Below are 20,580 nucleotides of genomic sequence, written 5' to 3' on the forward strand. Positions count from 1 at the left end.
AACGCTGGCTTAGCCTGCGACGCAGAGGGTGCCGAGGCTTTGATGTCTGGGCCGGAAGCTCGGAGGCGGTTTTGGCGGGCGACGCGGCGATTTATTTTAGGGGCTCGGGGGCAACCACGGTAATTCGCGGGGTGACCCTGTGTTCGACACAGGACGCAGCTAGGCGGTTCCGTCGCGGTTTTTTGGTCGCGAGCGCAGAGGGCCGTGGCGTGATCGCCCAAACACTTAACACATCGGGGGCGCGCGTGACAGTTACGGGAAGAGTGCCCGTACAATTGACAGTTATGGCACTGGCTAGGAGTGCCTTTTTTATGGGGGGCTTCGACAGCGATACCAGAGAGCCTACAGACGGTCTGTGTGTTAAAGATTTTCTTACCCTCGGGGGTAGGCTGGAGAGCGACTAGAACCATATTATATGGCTCCCTACCGCGACCGGTGTGCATACGGTGCACAGAATTCACTGGTAGGCCTTGTTCTAACAGGTCGGCTTTTACGAGCTCTACATCTAACTCTTTAGGGATTCCGCGTATTACAACGCGGAGTTCGCGCTCCTCCTGGAGCGTATACGTATGGAAACTTATACGCTCCTTACGGAGGTAGGAAGAGAGGGCCCTATGGTCGTCGGGTGTTTGAACCTTAATTTGAATGCCGTTCGCGAGGTTACGGGCATTCGTGAAATTTATATTTTTGGCCTTAAGGGCCAGGCAAACTCGATCCCAAGCTGCCTTCTCCTGAAGGATAACCGGGGGAGGGGTCTGGGTTTTATTTTGTGCCACCGGACGCGGCGACGGAGTGGCACGGGCTGGGGGCGCAACGGGAGTCTGAGGGCGGGGGCGCGACGCGTTCACGGCTTTGCTAATTTTAGCGGCCGCGGGAGCTCGAGACTCCGCGGCACGCTTCTTACCCTTCTGTACCAGGGTGAATCCATCCGTCGATGAGGCGGGGGCGAGGTCGACCTCCATGTCCGAGTCAGAGTCGGAGCACGAGGAGGCGGGTGCAGGCGACCTACGAGCAAGTGTAGGTGTTTTAGAGGGCGCGACGGAGGCCGCGGATGATCGCTCAGCTGAAACGATGGTCACGGCGGACGACGCAGCAGCTTTTCTCGCCAGTATAGGCGACACGGGAGCGGCAGGCACGACAGAGGCTGCGGTGCTCAATGCAGAAGCTCTGCACGCAGGTACAGGCGACGCAGGAGCAGCGAGCGCGGCGGAGTCCTCGAGAGGGCTCGCAGTGTGATTGGCCTTGAAGGCCAAAAACTCCGAGGCGAGCTGTGGGTGGCGAAGTCGGAGGAATTCCGCGAATACAGCGTCCATGATCGCTGAGTACCCAGGTGGGGCGGCCCCGGGTCTTGAAAACACTCGCCTTGCGGCGAGGCCCCAACTTCTCGGACCTGAGCGGTTCTATTGAACACAGGTGGCAATGCGGCGCGATTACTACAGGACAAAGAAAAAGCACAACAAAACAGAAATTACGAAAAGAAACAAAACAAATAAATACTTGCAGGAAACCAATTTGTCGGCAGATGTACCACGAACACAGAAACAACAAAAGGAAACAAAACAAATAAAAACTTCCAGAAAGAGCACTTAGTCGGCAGATGTACCACAAACACAGGCCGCGCGAACAATGGCCGGGCTAACAAAAGCCGGGCGAACAAAGACCGGGCGATCGAGTGGACGATGAGCACGTCCGCACGTGACGGGTGCCTCTATCGGAATCAAGTTATAATGTACACGCGTCCCGTTGCGGACGGTTAAACAATTTCTTACACTGGAACTGAGCGAGGCACTTTATCACTTGCTCGAGAGGAGAGATATCCCAATATACTCGTAGCTTAACATTTACGAAACTGTATTTTGGATTTATAAAATAAATTTAAAGGGATTAGTTACACTAGTAAAGTCAAAAGTCATACTAAGCTATTGAATTACCTATATGTAAAGATTTACCGTTCAAACCACCCGTTACATGTTGACATTACTTCTATAATTTTGTAGAATACAAGATATATTTATTCGGACTAGATGTGGCCCGAGGATGTTGCTGCATTAAAATTGTAATTAATACACAATGTAACAAGTCGCGTTTTCCCGCGATACCGAGTTGTTTCACACTCAAACACTTCTCGCGTCATCGAATATCAGTCGACTTGTAGAGGTGTCTGTACGGTAAATCAAGAACAAGCGAGCACAATGTCGAATCCAGCCCAGCGCGGCGTTGCACGGGTCATAACATTTCCCATGATTGAAGCCCCATATTTGTGCTTATCCAGTCATAAAATTGCGCAAAATTTAATCCAAAACCGTATGTATCTTGATATTTTAAAAGACGGCTCATGAATCCAAAATTCAACTCAATATTCCAGACTTTCGCAGAACGTTCGAATAACAAATTGAAATATAAATTTATATTTTATTGCCAATACTGTTTCAAAATTACAAGATATTTATGTAAGCGCATTTGTTCAGAAAGTTTCTAACGGAAACATAAGCTCAAACTTATAAATCGGTTATAGCTAGTGTTGGACCATGAGTGTCTTTCACGCGAATGATCCGACCCCGGTCATCGGTCTCGTCGAACCCGTCGCTTGCGACGAAGGGCTCGACGAGTAAATTAACCCACAGACACAGCCCACTGAGTTTCTCGCCGGATCTTCTCAGTGGATCGCGTTTCCGATCCGATGGTAGATTCTGCGAAGCACGGCTCTTGCTAGGGTTCGTGTTAGCAACGTCGTCAGGTTTGAGCCCCAATGAGCTCACCTACTAGTTAAGATTATGCTGAAATAGCCTCTCAAGGCTCTCAGCTTAGGTAGAAACAAAAAAAAAAGATTCGACTTATTTTTAATTAACTATATTGGCGTTACCATACCGCATCATCTTCATCCGAACATCATAAGCAGAACACTACTCAAAATAGAGTATTATTACTATACTAGGTACGTAATGTTTCGAGAGTCCATTCGGATGGCTGTGGCACATTTATCTTGAGAAGCAATAATTCATTTTACCGAAGGGTCTCTCGAAGGAAACCTTTCGATGCATGGGACCTCTGGTGACTGCTTCGCGTTCAGCGCACCCCAATCATGTCTATTCGAAATGAACAGCCGCCTGAATCCTTATCTTTTATTAAATTGTCGAACTCCACCTACACAAGCTAGCCAATCAAACCGAATACCTATAATTGAATGTTATTAAGGTTAAGGTCCCAGTTTTACTGTTGCATGCACCCTATAATAATTGAATTAGATTGATGGCGATCTGATAAACTAGGACTTAGCGGTACTAACCTCTGACTTTGGAATCGGAATAGTTGAATGTCTACCAGTTCGGCGCGTTCGAGAATATGAAATGTACGAGAATATGTACAATTTTTATTGCTTAGATGGTTGGACGAGCTCACAGCCCACCTAGTGTTAAGTGGTTACTAGAGCCCATAGACATCTACAACGTAAATGCGCCACCCACCTTGAGACATGAATTCTAAGGTATCAGTATAGTTACAACGGCTGCTCCACCCTTCAAGCCGAAACGCAGTACTGCTTCACGGCAGAAATAAGCAGGGCGGTGGTGCCTACCCGTGCGGGCTCACAAGAGGTCCTACCACCGGTTGGCTTGCGTCATAACAATATCAACATTGGACGTTGTACACCTTCTTTCACAGAGCCAACCACAATACCAAAGAGGCGATCAAAAAATTAGATTACAAGCACCTGTATGTTATTAAGTTCTGACGATAATAATATTTTAATCAACTTTGTGAAATAAGCTCCCCTGTAGCTCCCTTGGGCCGTGGTTTTCGCTCGACTTGGTGATTACAGGTCCCGTTATAGACACACGTTCTACTTTTATATCTTGTTACCGTAAAGGTCAACAACTTCAAGTCAGGTTAGGCTTTAAAATTTTTATAGCTATTATGGGCCATGTTCTCAGGGGTCATCTAATTTAAAGCAGCTCTGCTGATGGCGGAACCAATGCCCTTGAGAAACGGTTACCGCTTACGATGATGGCCCATAGACTGAAGTCTCCACTGCAGCTTTTACCCTTCAAATGGTAGTGTGATTGCTTTGAAACAGAACAAGACATGATAGTGGTACATATCCGTGTGGGCTTGCAACATAAAATTGATGTGTTGTGATGTATAATTAATGTGAAAGGCAGTTAAAAAAAAAGAAAAAAAACAGGCTCCTAATTATAATAGCAATTGAAAACACAACATTTAGAAAAAAAAATCAAAAACATTTCCCGTACCGGGAATCGAACCCGAGCCTCCTGGGTGAAAGCCAGGTATCCTAGCCACTAGACCATACGGGATACAAGCGTCTGTAACGAATTTTGCTTAGCCCATGTGAGCCAAACCAAGGTCAGTACAACAGAAAATAATTACTTTAATATTGTGTTTTTCATACATTATAAAACAATATTCGTATACAGTTATTTTTTATCTTAAGTTAAAATGATAATACTTTTTATTTCTCAACAAAAAACGCTGACACGAAACAGAAAGCCGCCACGCTCATGTGGGGCTAGTCACGTTAATCACATTATCATATTTGAACAAGTAAGTACTGATATATTATATACGTAGACCCTAAAAAGTCACAAGCAGCAAGGTGGTGACCTAGGGGACGTCGATGAGAAGATCGTGTCTTATAATGACAGATTGGTGGACCATTACAGATTTATTGTTCTCAATCGAGAGACTCTTGCCTGCAGTGGGTCAACACCAGTTTATACCTAGTTATTATAATTTGTTACGTTTCTAACTTAAAGTACCGTCGCTTTTCGTCGGACGACCTTCGAATTTTTTGAAGTGACTCGACAACAGCTTGACCGTTGCTTTTCTGCGAGCTCAAGTAATATTCAGCTTTAAGCGCTTGCAATAAGAAACATTTGACATTAATATATGTATATGAATGAATAATTTTACTATTTCTGAGAAATTAAGTAATGCGCATTGATGACTAACAATAATACGAGTATTTCAAATCGTCAGCTGGTAAATTAAACTTAAAAAGAAAGCGTCACTGGCTTTAACAGTGTCAATAATTTGATTTTTTCAATTGCTTGAATGTTTAGACGAGCTCATGGCCCACCTGGTGTTAACTATTTACCGGAGCCTATAGACATCTACAACATAAATACCGCCACCCACCTCGAGACATTATGTCTAAAGTCTCAGATTTAACCTGCCTTGCCTGCTGCCTCACCCTTTAAATCGAAACGCATTACTGCTTCACGGCAGAAAACACGCAGGGTGGTGGTATCCACCCAAGCGGACTCACAAGACGTCCTACCACCAGTAGAAACACAGTAAGTTACAAAGTAATTAGCGCGCCGACAACAGTCGCGAACGTACTTCACAGGTATTTTTGATAGTTAAAGCATATCACTCTGATCAACCAGAGCGGTAGACTTCGACTCGGCTATAGCTTTGACATCGCTGATGTCCATTACAAACCTATCTTAAACCTAACCATTTGCTCTGGTGGGTTGTATGCTTTTAATAGCAGTAACCAGATATTTTTTTTTTTTTTTTAAACTTGTTAGGTGTTTGATAAAGTAATGGCCACTAATAACGTATACTGGCTACTTGGTAGAGTCAATGTCCTGAGCGAAGCAGCTTTCGGCTGATTTTAACTAAGGGGCTATATGCGACCACGGCATTGTTATGTGGTTAAATAACCGCTATACCCCCTTTCAAACAAACACGCATGCTTATTTCAGAACTGAAATAGGACGGTGATTTCGATCTGGACTCACAAGAGACTTCTTAGCACCAGTAAAACACAAGATCACCATAAACACGTGACGTTTACAATTACTTTTATAATTACCGCTAATCAGTACTATCGCATTGAAATAAAACCCCGCTATATCCTTATCAGTACCTACATCAGTTGTTTTAACACTTACATATAATTGTACGTACTTTACCTGAACGGCACAAACACGACGATAACGATAAACTCATTCTGCGAAACCATAAAGTCGTAAACATTGATAGTGCAATTTTTGTGCTGTGCTTGCCGATATGACCGTGACACCGTCCTTACTCAGTCAGAAAAGTAAATGTTATAATAACGGAAGTAAAACAAAGTATGCACTAACAATCTCGTCACAAAGACATTATGGTTTGTGTGAATTTGATCAGTCGGCAGTGGCTTGGCTCTGCCCCTGGCATTGCTGAAGTCCATGGGCCGCGGTAGCCACTCACCATCAGGTGGGCCGTATGCTCGTCTGCCTACAAGGGCAATAAAAAAAATCGTGCACTTATGAGATAATCCAACGCCCAAACTCCACGTTGACTCTCTAGGCATCTGTACTATTGTTCAAACCAGTTTCCACTTTCAGAGCATAAATACACAGAACCTGAACCCACCCGTTGCGTCTCACAGTACCTACATTGCCTAGCACGCACATAAACTTTACTATTGCCTCCTTGATTTGCAATACATAAAGCCATTATTTTATTGTGGAGGTCGTTGGCGGACGGTTTGTAAAAGATTACTCACTCTTTGGAATTAGTATAGGTCCTTGTCAATAGCAGCCGCTTGCTGGTTTAAGAGTTTAGCTAATAGAGCAATAACGTATTTACCCGTGTGATCATAACTCATGACCTCGGTCGCTGAGAATCGGCTACTCTCAGAGTGGGGGAGATCGAAATAGAACGACTTTGGCCGTTCAGAAACAATTGGTTTAACCTCTCTCTGCCCCAACTCGCTCTTATATAAAATTTTAGTGTTAATTTTTCGTGGAATGTGCAAAGGTTTTTTTTTTCAAAAATTTATTTACAACCGTTTTTAAAACTTTATATTATGTGACTTACGTATTACTTAAAACAAACTTTTGTAAAAATTCCTAGTTTTAAAAAGAGTGGGCTTTTTTAGCCTACTAGTGGTAGGCCATATCGCCATCGCAGATTTGAACTAATTTATGTAACTAATTGATTGGCTCAGAACAAGTCCAGTACAGCACAGTCCAGTGCCTACTCAAATGTAAATACAGCTGACAACATTATCCAACAGCTGTTTGCAACACTGAGGTCAATGGCCTTTATACTAACTAATATTATTCATAACGTATTTATTTATTAATATTGTAACACGTTTATCTATCATAAACATATTTCGATGATAAAACAAAATTTTATTACTTGTAATAATGTAAATATTTATCGTCCTAGTAAACTACAAAGCGCACAGCTTTGCATATTTCCATATTTATGCTCCATTGTTGAAAACAATCTGAAAGGCTTAACACGGTCGATGTACTGATAAACGAAAAAAAATTATCAGCAATTCGCTGAAAATGGACCTTATCAAATAGCAATGCTTGAAGTTTCCCCACTAGATCGTATTAGATACGCGTAGAAAGGAATCAAGGGAATCAATTTACAGGAGAACCGAAATAGCCTACCCACTGTCGTTCAGAAGTTCTGAGTAAAAACCAATATTAAGATATTTTACAAAAATTTAAATAGCCTCACAAACAGATGAAACAAATGAAAAACAGATCCATCAGGTAACAGTTACTTGACGAAAATGAAAACAAATTAATTAATTATATCATAAATTTTGGATTGAATTAATAATTCTAATATTCAAACTTCAAATAAATACAATTCCATTAATTCATAATAAAAAATAGTCAGTGGCTACCCTGTACTCTTAACTTGCTGCTGACCGTAGCTACGCGTACCAATTAAGAGCAAGGTAGGATCTTAGGTTTGGGCGTCATTAAAAAACAACAAACTGCTAGGATGTTATGAACTATAAAAAAATCGATAAAAATATAACAAATAGATCGAGTAAAAACAAAAAATATCGAAGCCTTTACTGGAAGTTATCGTCGCCAAAATCTCAATTAACTTGGTATAAGGTATCGAAGAAAATCGAGTCGAATACAAAGTTCAGAGACGTTAAACACTCTATAGGAAAGTATGTATGTATGTTTTGAAGTCGTCGTGGCCTAAAGGATAAGACGTCCGGTGCATTCGTATGTAGCGATGCACCGGTGTTCGAATCCCGCAGGCGGGTACAAATTTTTCTAATGAAATACGTACTCAACAAATGTTCCCGATTGACTTCCACGGTGAAGGAATAACATCATGTAATAAAAACCAAACCCGCAAAATTATAATTTGCGTAATCACTGGTGGTAGGACCTCTTGGGAGTCCGCACGGGTAGGTACCACCACCCCGCCTATTTCCGCCGTGAAGCAGTAATGCGTTTCGGTTCGAAGGGTGGGGTAGCCGTTGTAACTATACTGAGACCTTAGAACTTATATCTCGAGGTGGGTGGCGCATTTACGTTGTAGATGTCTATGGGCTCCAGTAACCACTTAACACCAGGTGGGCTGTGAGCTCGTCCATCCATCTAAGCAATAAAAAAATAAAAAATGTATATCGACTGGTATAATATTGCAATAATATCGAACGTCAGATTTCAGTTTTGTTTGTATTACCAGTTAGGCATATAAGCATACGGGTTGGTGCAATGGTTTCAATTAGCAGGGATGAGCACGATAGTAGAAATACTTCGATAATTAATGATGCGTTGCTAAATCGGGCCACTGCAAGCAGTACGACCTACTTCCAAAGTAAGCTTAATAGTTTTGTTATTTTCCAAAGAAATTATCAAAAAGTACCAGGGCGTTATGTCCTCTCAGAAAGTAGAACCGAAATGCCAAATTCGTGACCGAAACTGTTCTAAGTGACCCATTATTAATTTTGAGCGAGTACCTACACGCGTACGAGTACCTTCGACCAAATACTGACCTCTATACATTTATGAAATGAAAATTGAAAATTTGATTGATAAATACGTACATACATAGTACAAAGCGTTATACAAGTTATAGAAAATTATCGCAAAGTACCAGGGCACTATCAGCTAAGAGAAAGTGGAACCGAAAAACATCGGGAGGCATTTGCGTAAAGCGGTCGAGGGCCCGCAGTGCAGGTACGACCTAGTTCAGAGCTGGCACCGGTATTCGCCTCGTATTCGGCATCATGCAGCAGTAAACAAAAGATTATCTTGACCTAGTGCCACAATTACGAACCAGTTATTATGATACACGCTACTTTATGTAATCACATTCGCACAATGTGATCGCGAATTACTTCTCTCGTGTGTGATAGATCATATTCTAAAAGTTTAGTTCAGTGTGCGACTATTTTATCTATGTGTGTTGTTTCTTACCCTGTATATATATATATCATTGTACATTTCAGTCAATTACAAAAAAAATATGTATTAAGTAAATTATTAATTGTTAGACTCGTCGTGAAGGGTCAATGGCGTGAGTGTTACAAAGTGGCAGATAGTGAATAACAACTAGTACGACCGTCTAATAATGAACAGCCATCGGCCGTATGACGCAAACACTGAATTTCTCGCCGGATCTTCTCAATGGGTCGCGATTTTGATCCCGTAGTAGATTCAGTGAAGCACTCTTGCTAAGGCTAGTGTTAGTAAATTATCTGTGTTTAAAGACACTGAGTGTTGAGAACAATTTCTGGTGATGTTCTCTATGAAGATATCTACCGCGAACCTAATACATTTTTTAACACAAATACGTGAATTCATCTGAAATTTAATTTTCACAAACTACGTCGTGTTGAAAAACGCTTTCCATGGAAATTCCCCTGAAAAAGTACTAGGCGTACATAGCTGTATAGGAGTAATTGTTATCAATAACGCGACGGTGGAGCGGGGCGGCCTTCGTGACGTCGACGCTGTTACATCTGTATACGCCGTTATCTTATCAGCGTCGTCACACGACGTCGACAATCGTTGTCGCGTGCTAACCACCTCCGAGTTATGATAACCTGGTATTCTATGCAAAAATGTATCTAAATTCACCGTAATATTAATAACCAAATAAATAATAATATGCCCTGAGCTACACAATAACGTGAATGCCATGCGACAGACAGAAGTAAGAAGATACTAATAATTAAAATATATTCGGAAGAGTAAACGTAATATGGAACAACAGTTCTGTATAGTTCGACCACACAGCTAACTGTGCGAGCTACGCTGCGTCAGATAAGGGGCCGACGAACTGGATGGTTGGAAGTTAATACTGACTGGATGTTATTTAATTTTCTCTAATGCTAACAGTTCAGACGTAATTACTCTTTTGGGAGTCAGTCAAAATTATCTCACATTAAATAATCATAATAGCTTGCTCAGCTAATGACCTTCATCCGACAGTAGCCGACTCTGGCCATAATATTTGCCAAGCGAGTGCAACCATAACATCCACACGCAGACTTCATCGAATAAGAGGATATTACAAATTACACAGTTATATTATGCGCTCGCCAACAAGACTACCTCGTATGTCGGATCACATAAATACGGCAGCCTGTAACACATTGCTACATAAACTCCTGTTCGCAGGACATTATACTTTGAAATGTTTGTTTTAAAGACTAAATTGCCACGTATTTCAGCTTTATCTTAGTTTAGGGTCAGATGCGACCCACGCGGTTTATTCATTGAAATTGAGTTTGCACACGATTAGGCATATAAATATAAATGGAAAATGTTTTAAATAATTTAAGTACTTGACGCAGACCCGCTGCACCTGGCTCTCGCTTTGTACCTGACGTCAATGAGCCCCAGCATCAGTGAGTTTGTTTGTCTATCTAGAACAGCACCATTTATCTAGAACCCGGACCCGGGATGAACTTCATTGTTTCCTTCGCTTGTACGATGTGTACTAACATACTACTACTATGTGTACGCCTTTCTTATTTTTATACAGGAGAAAATCACAGGATCCCCACCCGCGCGGCGAGTAGGGTATGTGGGAGTCGAACCTCACTAAAAACTCCTGCCGCTCACAGCCGGCGCCCTACCAAGGACCCGGCCAGAGCCCAGTCGGAGCCACTAAGTGTATATTAACGCCTAGAACACATACAAAAACGCATTATAATTTAAGCTATACTCGCATGCACCGCTGTACTCATCGAATATCGGAGGGTATTATTATTGTTGATCGAAGGCAAGCTGAACTATAAACAAATTCCTTTTTAATCAACAAAAAAACGTTGATAAATCGTGACTATTGATTGCTCTAGCAAAACTAAGTAATGTAGCCAAACTAATCAGCCAGGCCGCGCAAACGTGGCAATAAAACACAGTCAGATGGCAAGTCGGTTGCCAACCTTGGCACACAATTACTTCAAGCACCCCACTGGCCCAAATTGAAAGTTTATATTACGTCAATATTGTAACGCTCGGCAGTACCGTAGTCTACCTGATAGGCCGCAACTGACGGGTGGTAAGGCGTACTGTGACCGGCAGGGGTAGGTTCTACCACTATGGTTCTTTCTGCCGCGTAGCAGTTATCCGGCTTGAACTAATTAATGTTATGATAAAAGTCAGGTTGACGTTGTTAATTGATAAAAACCAAACCGTTCTATTTGGTGTTCTCAAATATTATTTGAAATGTCGATTTTCCCTCGAACGATACATCTGGCGCTACCTTTAAGGTACAAACGCCAAGTGAAAGTTGCCTTTAAATAAGAAGCTAACTTGGGTCGTGATGAAATAGCTGCAAAATAGACATCTACTTCGTAAAATCAACAGTTATAACTGTGTTGTATTGTTTTCAAGTTACTATTATACTCTAGGTACTCGTACTAAGAAAAACAATATGGATTGTGCTCAGCACAGTGATGTATGTCGAATGCCGACCAATATGAGGACGTTACTTTCATTTGTTTTACACATGTAAGCTAGCTTCGTCTGAGAAGCAGTTATCGGTCAAATTGTAATCTAAATAAATTGTTGTTAAACTGTTTTAAAATACCATGAACATACATCACCATCCTCAGCAATATATTAAAAAAACGTTGATTAAAATAAGCATGACATAAGTAACGATACGTTTTTACGACCAGCTCAGAGCCCACCTAGTGTTAAGTGGTTACTGGAGCCCATAGACATCTACAACGTAAATGCGCCACCCACTTTGAGATATAAGTTCTAAGGTCTCAGTATACTGTTATAACTACTGTTATAACTATAGTTACAACGGCTGCGCCACCCTTCAAACCGAAACCCATTGCTGTGTCACGGCAGAAATAGGCAGGGCAGTGATACCTACCCGTGCGGACTCACAAGACGTCCTACCACGAGTATTTGTCAAATCTTACAAAATGTTCGCGACTGTCGACAGCATTTCGACAAGCTGCAGACATTTGCAGCACCCGGTTATTCGCGGTGACATTGCACATTGCGGACGTGACGAGTGCCAATCAAAAGGCGAGATTAAACCGTTAATGTAGTTTTACTTATGAAGATGATTCGCGAAAACCGAAGAAACACACAAAGTCAAATAGGTCCGTCCATTGCCGAATGATGCGCTTACCAACGAACAAATTTTTCTCATACGTATGTTTATTTGAATAGGTACTATCTATACTAATATATAAATCTACAGTGGTTTTTACGGATGTTCCGTTATACCTACTGAACCATGCATCCGATTGACTTGAAACTTGGTATCCATGTAGAAAATACATGTACTTAATGGATAGGCTAATATTTATATGAGTGTTGGACTCCCTAACAATAATGACAATAAATAATTATGTTAATTTTAAATGCCCAGCGAAGCGGGCGAGTACGACTAGTCTTATATAAGACCTCAAAATACTTCAGTACAGATCGATGAATAGTAGTCATATAAATTTAAGTGTATCATAGATAAAACACGTGTCAACACTCTCTGAGAAAAAAAGACATTTCCGGAGAAAATGGTCGTAAAAATTCTATGTTTATTTATGGAGTCATTTTGGAACGTTCTCAGCGCACGTCCACAGTCTGCCACTGCTCGCCAATCAAGTGGAACGATAACATTAATTAAAAACTAGATTTTAGAGGATGACAATGCTGCTTGGTTGGCAATAAGGTCATAATGATCGCTTAGTTTTATAATAATGTTATAAACATGTTTAGTTCAACAGCGAAGCGTACTCTAAACTTTTTATATTACCTAATGTACAAATGCCTGTTTTGTGACATTTTATCTTCGTTCTGACCAGCCACGCTGACCTTTGAGTGTATTAGACAGCCATTATTATTCGTAATCTGATTTGCATACCCGACTCACGAACGTTTTAGCTTTAAGCTTTAAATCACTTCAAAGGAATGAAATTACTTTAAGCGTGAATTGTGTGGGTAGATTGTATTTTGCGATTGTCAGTAACTAAAAAGATACGTTAGTCAGAATTATTTTGGACGTAAGTACAATTTAGCTTATTTTGGCAGCAAATCAACGAAACTAACTGAAAAGTGATTTACAATTGCAGGTTCGAGTTCTTATATTACTTACGGCGAACGTCGAGATTTACAACATGGACGACATTACTACAAGAGACAACGGTAACCGTTCACCACTATCCCTGTCACCATTCAGCTAATAGATAATCTTTATAATTACAATTACACAGATGTCTATTCAGTTTATTGAGAACATGTTTCCGTCGCACAGGAGAAAAGTGAAATAGCTGGGCAGCGGCTTGACTCTGCCCCTAGCATTGCTGACGTCCGTGAGCGACGGTAACCACTCACCATCAGGTAGGCCGTATGCTCGTCTGCCTTACAAGGGCAATAAAAAAGTCGAGTAAAACGATTGATAAGAGATTTGATAGTAACACCACAATTAGTATGAATGTAAAAATATTGTTTAAGCTTTTATTTAATTTGAATTCTTAGTATTAGATGGCCAAATTCGAGACCCGGGCATGACGCTGCTCGCTATACCAACAGGCTTAATTACTAACTTACAGAATGAGTATCTACATATGCACACTCGGCACAAAGTTTATACGACGAAGAGCACGTGTAAAACGATATCATTATCAGTATTTCCCGTAACACTGATCTTTAATTACCCTCCTCCTGCTCATAGCTGACCGTCGCGGCGTCGCGTCAACAAACAAACTCATTAAAGAAAGGTATGCAACTGAAACGATTACGAAACGTCGAAGCGTTCAATATCTGTCCGGTACGAGTGCAATCAGCGCCAACCACGCGCCAACAATACCTCCTATTATACCTACGTTTGTGCAACGCGGTCGGGGCGTCACGGATTACAACATCGTCCAAATAGATCGGCACCGAGCTCTCATAATCAACTGTCAATTATTATTTACTTGTTTCGAGCATAGTATTAGGCATAGGGTACCGCCCTGTTCTTTTTTTCCCCCGACCTATTCGCTGGGGGCCTAAAGGGTTATTCCACCTACGCCCGGGCGGTAGGTGAGCTCACGGGCTTAACCTGAGAGAATTTGCTAGCACTGGCCCTAGCAAGAGCAGTGCTTCGCAGAGTCTGTCACCGGATCGGAACTGTGAGGAACCGCACTGAGAAGATCCGGCGAGAAACTCAGTAGGCTGTTACCGCCCTGTGTCCTTTGCTGGACCTTCGAAAACGCGTATATAATATGCAAAACAGTTGATTAGTGGCGTTAAAATATAAATAACAAACAACTCGCCTTCGCATTTATAATATTGATGTGGTAGTTTTTATTTTTATTATAGTGATCATAATCTAATTATTTGATTGTGAAGTGATATGAGTTTTATACCCAATTTAAAACTTTGACATGAAATATGCGTTCCATTTTTTATTAAAGTCTAAGGCAGATAGGTATACGGAACACCATAATATGGTGAATTAGGGGTACATCCAATAGGCTGCCCACCGCTGTGGACTTTTATCACATCTCATTGCTACATGTAACAGTAAGTGGATCAGTCGCCCTCTGCAAGCGAGTACCTATTAAGTATATCGCTACAATGTTTCGGGCATCTGCAACACTTGGATCGATCAATAGCTACTATAGTACATTTATGAACAGAGGTAGATACATCCATGATACCTATACCCGATACGAAGTTATTCGTTCAGTTTGAAGGATCGAACCGTCGTTTCAAAATTGACTCATGTCCCGAGATGGCGGCGACATTCATATTTTTATTTCAGTGGGCTCCGGTAACCACTTAACAACATGTAGGCCGTGAGCTCTTTTGCCCCTTTATATCAATAAAGGTACTTTTTGTGAGCATCGCGTTTATTGATAGTACCGCTAAGGGCAATGGCACGAGTTTATCGTCATACCGTTGACGCTGCGTGACCACCTGACGTATGTACAGACTTTAGATGACCGAGTTTGGTTTATTAACAAAATTAAAACACTTACAGTATACTTAGTAAGAACATTTTCAAATAGATATTCGCAACGACGTGTACAATAAACAAAAATAAGGCTGACAAAAAACACGACTGCATTAAAAATACTGATTTAGTGCCGAAAATAAAAATATGTAGTTTACTATATGCATACAGTAACGCGAGGCTCAAACCAGAAGTGTTGCTAACACTGGCCCTGGCAAGAGCAGTGCTTCGCAGAATCTACCACCGGATCGGAAACGCGACCCACTGATATGATACGGCGAGAAACTCAGTGAGCTGTGTCTATAGGTTAATTCAATCGTCGAGCCCTTCGTCGCAAGCGACGGATTCGACGAGGATGGTGACCGGTACTTGTGATACCTAAAAGCGCCTAAAAGCACCGTTAATGGATCGGGAGGATCCGTAATGACGTGTATAGGGCGACGTCGACAAGACTGAAAGGTACACATGAGCAACGTGTGCCAATATATGAAATTTATTATTTTAAGCCTACCCTTGAAACACAATTGACGATTACAGCACAATGCAGCGTCGATCATAGCCCTTTCTGAACGCCTTATCTGGTCGAGGTGCATTGTATTCAAATATCAACTAGTCGATGGCGAACACTCTTTATACGATACCTTCATTTCAATGCATTTATTCTGTTTATTCGTTGAGTTACACGGTGGTCATTTCTTAGAAATTAAGAGCACAAAGGAGATATTCAAGGATTTTAAATAATAAATAAAGGAAGTTGTGTTTCAAGTACAGATAATAATAGGGATATCTAGTGTCTTTTTTAGTAATCAAAACTTTATCTTAATCGGTAATTAAATGAAAAGAAATTTATAAATCTTAAAAATATAGTAAATTGGAAAGCTTTGAAGCGGGAATAGTTATCAAATCGCGAAAAATCCTAAATGTTTCGGTTTACAACATCACGGCAAAGACGAGTGCAAGAATGATAACGAGATGTTTATTTGTATGTCCCTTGCAGGTAGACGAACGAGCATACGGCCCACCAAAAGGTGGTGAGTGGTTATCGACGCTCATTAACGTTAGGAATGCCAGGGGCTACAAGCGCTGCCTACCGCAGAGTACTCTCGCTAAGCCTTGTTTGAAGAAAGAAATGTCATAGCGCTCGGGAAACACCGTGCAGGGGAGTTCATTCCAGAGCCGGATGGTACGTGGCAGAAAAGATCTCTGGAAACGCACTATGGATGAATACAGCGGTTACAGGTAGCACGGAAGAACTCTGCTCCGACGGCGGATAGCGCGATAGTTAAAACGCGATGATGTGATCTTCTCAAACAATTCCTCAGAGCATGAATCCCTATGAATCCTATACGGAACCGTACGAACACAGAGAATAGAGGTTCCTCCGTAGACTTAGAAGTTCTAAGCAATCCGTGAGAATTGAATTAAGGACAATCTAAACGGCCCTCTTCTGTATCGAATCAAATAGAAATAGCTGCTATTTGGGAGCTCCGGTTCAGAACTGAGAGCAATACTCCACGCAAGGCCAAACTTGTGCTTTGTTAAAGCAGTCTTTGTCCAGGCGCGAGCTTCGCTCTTTTGAGGACTTCTAGCATTTTGGACGCCAATTTAGCTCTGCCCTCGGAATGACTCTTATATTGGACATCGCTCGAAACTTAGACCCCAAGTAACCATACTCCATTGCAAAAAGTCTGCTTTAATTTTAATCCTTGAAGACCCTACAACAGTCTGCCCGGTTTTTCATTGGGGGTACGTGTACACGACTTCGACCACCTCTAGCCAGCAGCTGGTACTAGTTACTGGCATTGCTGCCACGTGTTCATGCGTCAAATTACCTAATAATTTTACAGGTATTTATTCACTAGGGAGTGCTCACTATTATAATACGTATCAATTTTGTAAAAGTGTTTAATTAAAATTCGAGTACACATTGAATTCTAACGTCGTAATAAAAAAGAACGCTGTAGTATTGATGCGTGTAATACACAAAGACTGTTATGATTCAGATAATTAGAAGGATGTGAGCGACGTTAAGCTGCGTATGAAAAGACTTACAGTACGTACCAAGAACTTATATGCACTTCACTAAATTATGTTGCCAGAATGGTGGACCACAAGCGTTTTTATTTAATAGGTCATCTGGCAAAATCTGGGTATGAATCGAACCATCTTAATAATAATAATAAATAAATCCTCGATACTGCACGCATTGTGAGGAGGTTTCTCACTCTGGAGTCCTAACCACTGGTGGCTTGTGTCGTAGATACCGCCATCAGCGGTAATCTATTTTTATATAGTGTTTTTTTTTAATTGTGTTTGAATATCTTTTTTAAAAAATATTATGTAATTAATAAGGTTTTAAATAAATATAAATAACTAATAATAATAATAGACTTTATAGATCTCAATCCGATAAGTGGAATAGACGACTCCGATCACATAGAGAGTGACATTGCTACTAATTTCCTATGACCCGTCCGTAGTAGAACTACATGTGAGTTTACTGACGATATTATGTATAATATATAATAAAGGTAAAGTAAGGTAAGGAAGTAAACAAGGTAAGGTACATATTAAAGAAAATCGATTTTCAACTTTTGCGAAATTCTGTACCGATTGATACAATTAATTGTTTATGTAGTTATTGGAGACTAAGGCACTGCTGCTGTACCCATGCATTCGGGAACAATTTCCAGTCCGAATCACGCTGTCAGTATTTGGAGTGTGCTTCATGAATGTTGAACTTTTCACTTTTATTAGTGTAGATGACCAAATGATTCCACAGCCCAGCTGGTGTTTAGCGACTAGCAGAAAGTAGCCACAACGCGAAAGCTACCTTCCGCTGTGAATGTAACCACAACCCACCGATACAGTGCTACAGTAAAATGAACGGTTAGTCGACCGACGCCGATAGTTGCACGACAATTCAACCGCCGTTTGAGGTTTTAACGATTGGGTATGTTTGATTTACTGAGAACAGTCGGTTTATTGATGAAGACACCCGGATTGAGACAGCACTGCTTTAGCTTTATGCAGTCCTAACAGGTTGCTTTTTTATTGCCTCAATATCAACAACTTAAATGTCTCCAGCCACCTTTTGACATGAGTTCTAAGTCTAATTTCTACGATAATAAGCGGCTACCTGTCCTTCAAAATATAATACCTTACTATATTACTATAGCTTTACATGAGTGGGTAGAAGAATACAATACTATATGGAGGCAGAAATAGATGGATTAGAGGTAGCGACCCGTGCGGGCTCCCGAGACGTCCTACCACCAGTACTTGCGCATTTTATAATACAGTCAAAATCTGTTATAACGACATCGAAGGGACTGCTCATATTCAGTCGTAAAAACCGATAGTCGTAACAACCGGTGATGTTTAATGTGTATCGTGCAAGTACAAACAAATCGATAGGGAATTATTGGAAAAATATATTTACATAATACGCGATTTTTCTTCAATATTAATTTGATTTCTTTTTCTTTGTGACATTTTGAAAGTTTCACGAATAACTCCACAAAGTTTTGGTGCGTTTTGTGTATAGATTAGTTAGTAATAAACTAACTGAAGAGATACGAAGAAGCGGTCTTTGACTCTACTGAATGCACGTGTTTTGTTTCTAAGAATTAGAAAAGACCCTACACTAAACTAAATCCTGTTGTTTTCTTTCCTGATTTTAATAGCCATTGAAGACAAATGTGGATACCTATTCAAATTGTTAACAATACAGCTTAGCCGGTCGTTCTATCAGATCTAATTCTCCGAAATATTAGTTAAATGCGGTCGTTTTATGAGGTATGTCGTTGTAAGCAATGTCGTATAAAGCAATGTTTTTAATAAGGCGGTCATATAGCATTCAGCCGGGACCTTTGTTCTAGGTTGTTATAATCGGCATGTTGTTCTAAACGATGTCGCAGTAAACGGTTTTGACTGTATTTACTGGTTTGATTTGTTATTACACAATTCCTTCATTGTGGAATTCATTCGTGAACATGTGTTAAGTACGTATTATAATTCACTGGAAAGATTTGTAAGTACCTGTCTGCGGGATTCAAACAACGGCACAAACGCATCGTTCCATACGAATGCAGCTGGCATATTTTCCTTTAGGCCATGACAACTTTATAGTTTAATCTTTCTTATCCCCGTAACCCCGCGTTATCGACCAAGAGGAATAATAGAAGTTTATAGTTGCCGTCTGACAAGTGGCCTCCGCGCTAGAACGCACTCGTGCGTATTTATGCCACAGTAAATCCACGAACTACTAGAGAATTTGGAACATCGTACATCTTCTTCGAACGCTCACATTTGAAGAAGATAGAAGTAAAAAGACATGATACGCTATAGCTTGTAGGTTTAAGTTGCCTGCCTGTTTGAACCTCACGCCTATTATCTTTTATTTCATGTATATAAAAGCTTTAAGCTGATTACACAAAACAAGAAAACCTTTAAATCATATGTGATGTATTTCGACCTTGTAACGGATCCGGAAAGAACATGAATACACCCAAGAATTTACTATATCTTTGTGTGGGTATTGTAAATAATAAGTGCGGATGTATTGCTACGTTATACCTCCATCTTAACTTCATCGACATTTTTAAGATATGCATCAAAGCTCTGCTCTGTTTTGTAAAATAATAAAAATAACATCATTACTTAATTTTAAACTTGTGATGTTTATCTTCTAGACCTAAACGCCATGATACCCAGCGCCATTAACTAGGATCCAAGGTCATCGGCCTTGCGTCTGTACGTTCCCTGGCTCGCACACAGAGACAGAACGTCATTTAACAACCACATGCATAAACAAACTAATCAAAGGGGAGAAACGGGTTGCTGATTCGCTACTCAAACTTGAAAATCTTGTTCCTTTAATAAGTAATTTCGTAAAATTTAGAAATACAATTTGTTTTTTTAAATTTCAGTCAGCTCTTATCATAAGAAAAAAGCATTAGATACTACATTTTTAACAGACAAAACGAAACAATAGACTCGAAACTTTTCAATCAGATCTTTAATGAATTTTTTTTTGCTTTTTCAAGTTGTCTAAAAAATAGTCAATTATTGTTGCAAAATGGCACACGAAGACGACATTTTGTAACTTAAATCACCAAATTATTGTATATCTATTAGCAAACAGATAAATCAGATAATAGTTATAGCCATAACAAAAGGTCCAGCTATCAAAGACAATTCTTCATATTGAAATCCCATTTCATTATTCCTGAACCAATCGATTACTCGAAACCACTATATTTTTTTAAGATAAATAGTTTCTAAAGCATTGGGATTTCGTTTATTATGTGGCAGATTGTTCTATTGATCCACCCAAATAAAACTTGTAACACAGTAAAAAATGTTATGTTGGTTATTATTCGA

The 20,580-nt window shown here is 40.5% G+C and overlaps 1 protein-coding gene and 1 non-coding gene across 8 annotated transcripts in view; both read right to left on the bottom strand.

Annotated features, from left to right (window-relative positions):
- LOC101735999 (prominin-like protein) overlaps nt 1–20,580 on the bottom strand; it is a 62,048-nt gene that overhangs the window by 39,051 nt on the left and 2,417 nt on the right. The gene's annotated exons all lie outside the window — the stretch shown is intronic.
- Nucleotides 4,239–4,310, bottom strand: TRNAE-UUC (transfer RNA glutamic acid (anticodon UUC)). Its single transcript has one exon. It is a non-coding gene; the product is annotated as a tRNA-Glu (tRNA).

The sequence above is a fragment of the Bombyx mori genome, chromosome 17 (genome assembly GCF_030269925.1).
Source record: "Bombyx mori chromosome 17, ASM3026992v2".
NCBI classification, from domain to species: domain Eukaryota; kingdom Metazoa; phylum Arthropoda; class Insecta; order Lepidoptera; family Bombycidae; genus Bombyx; species Bombyx mori.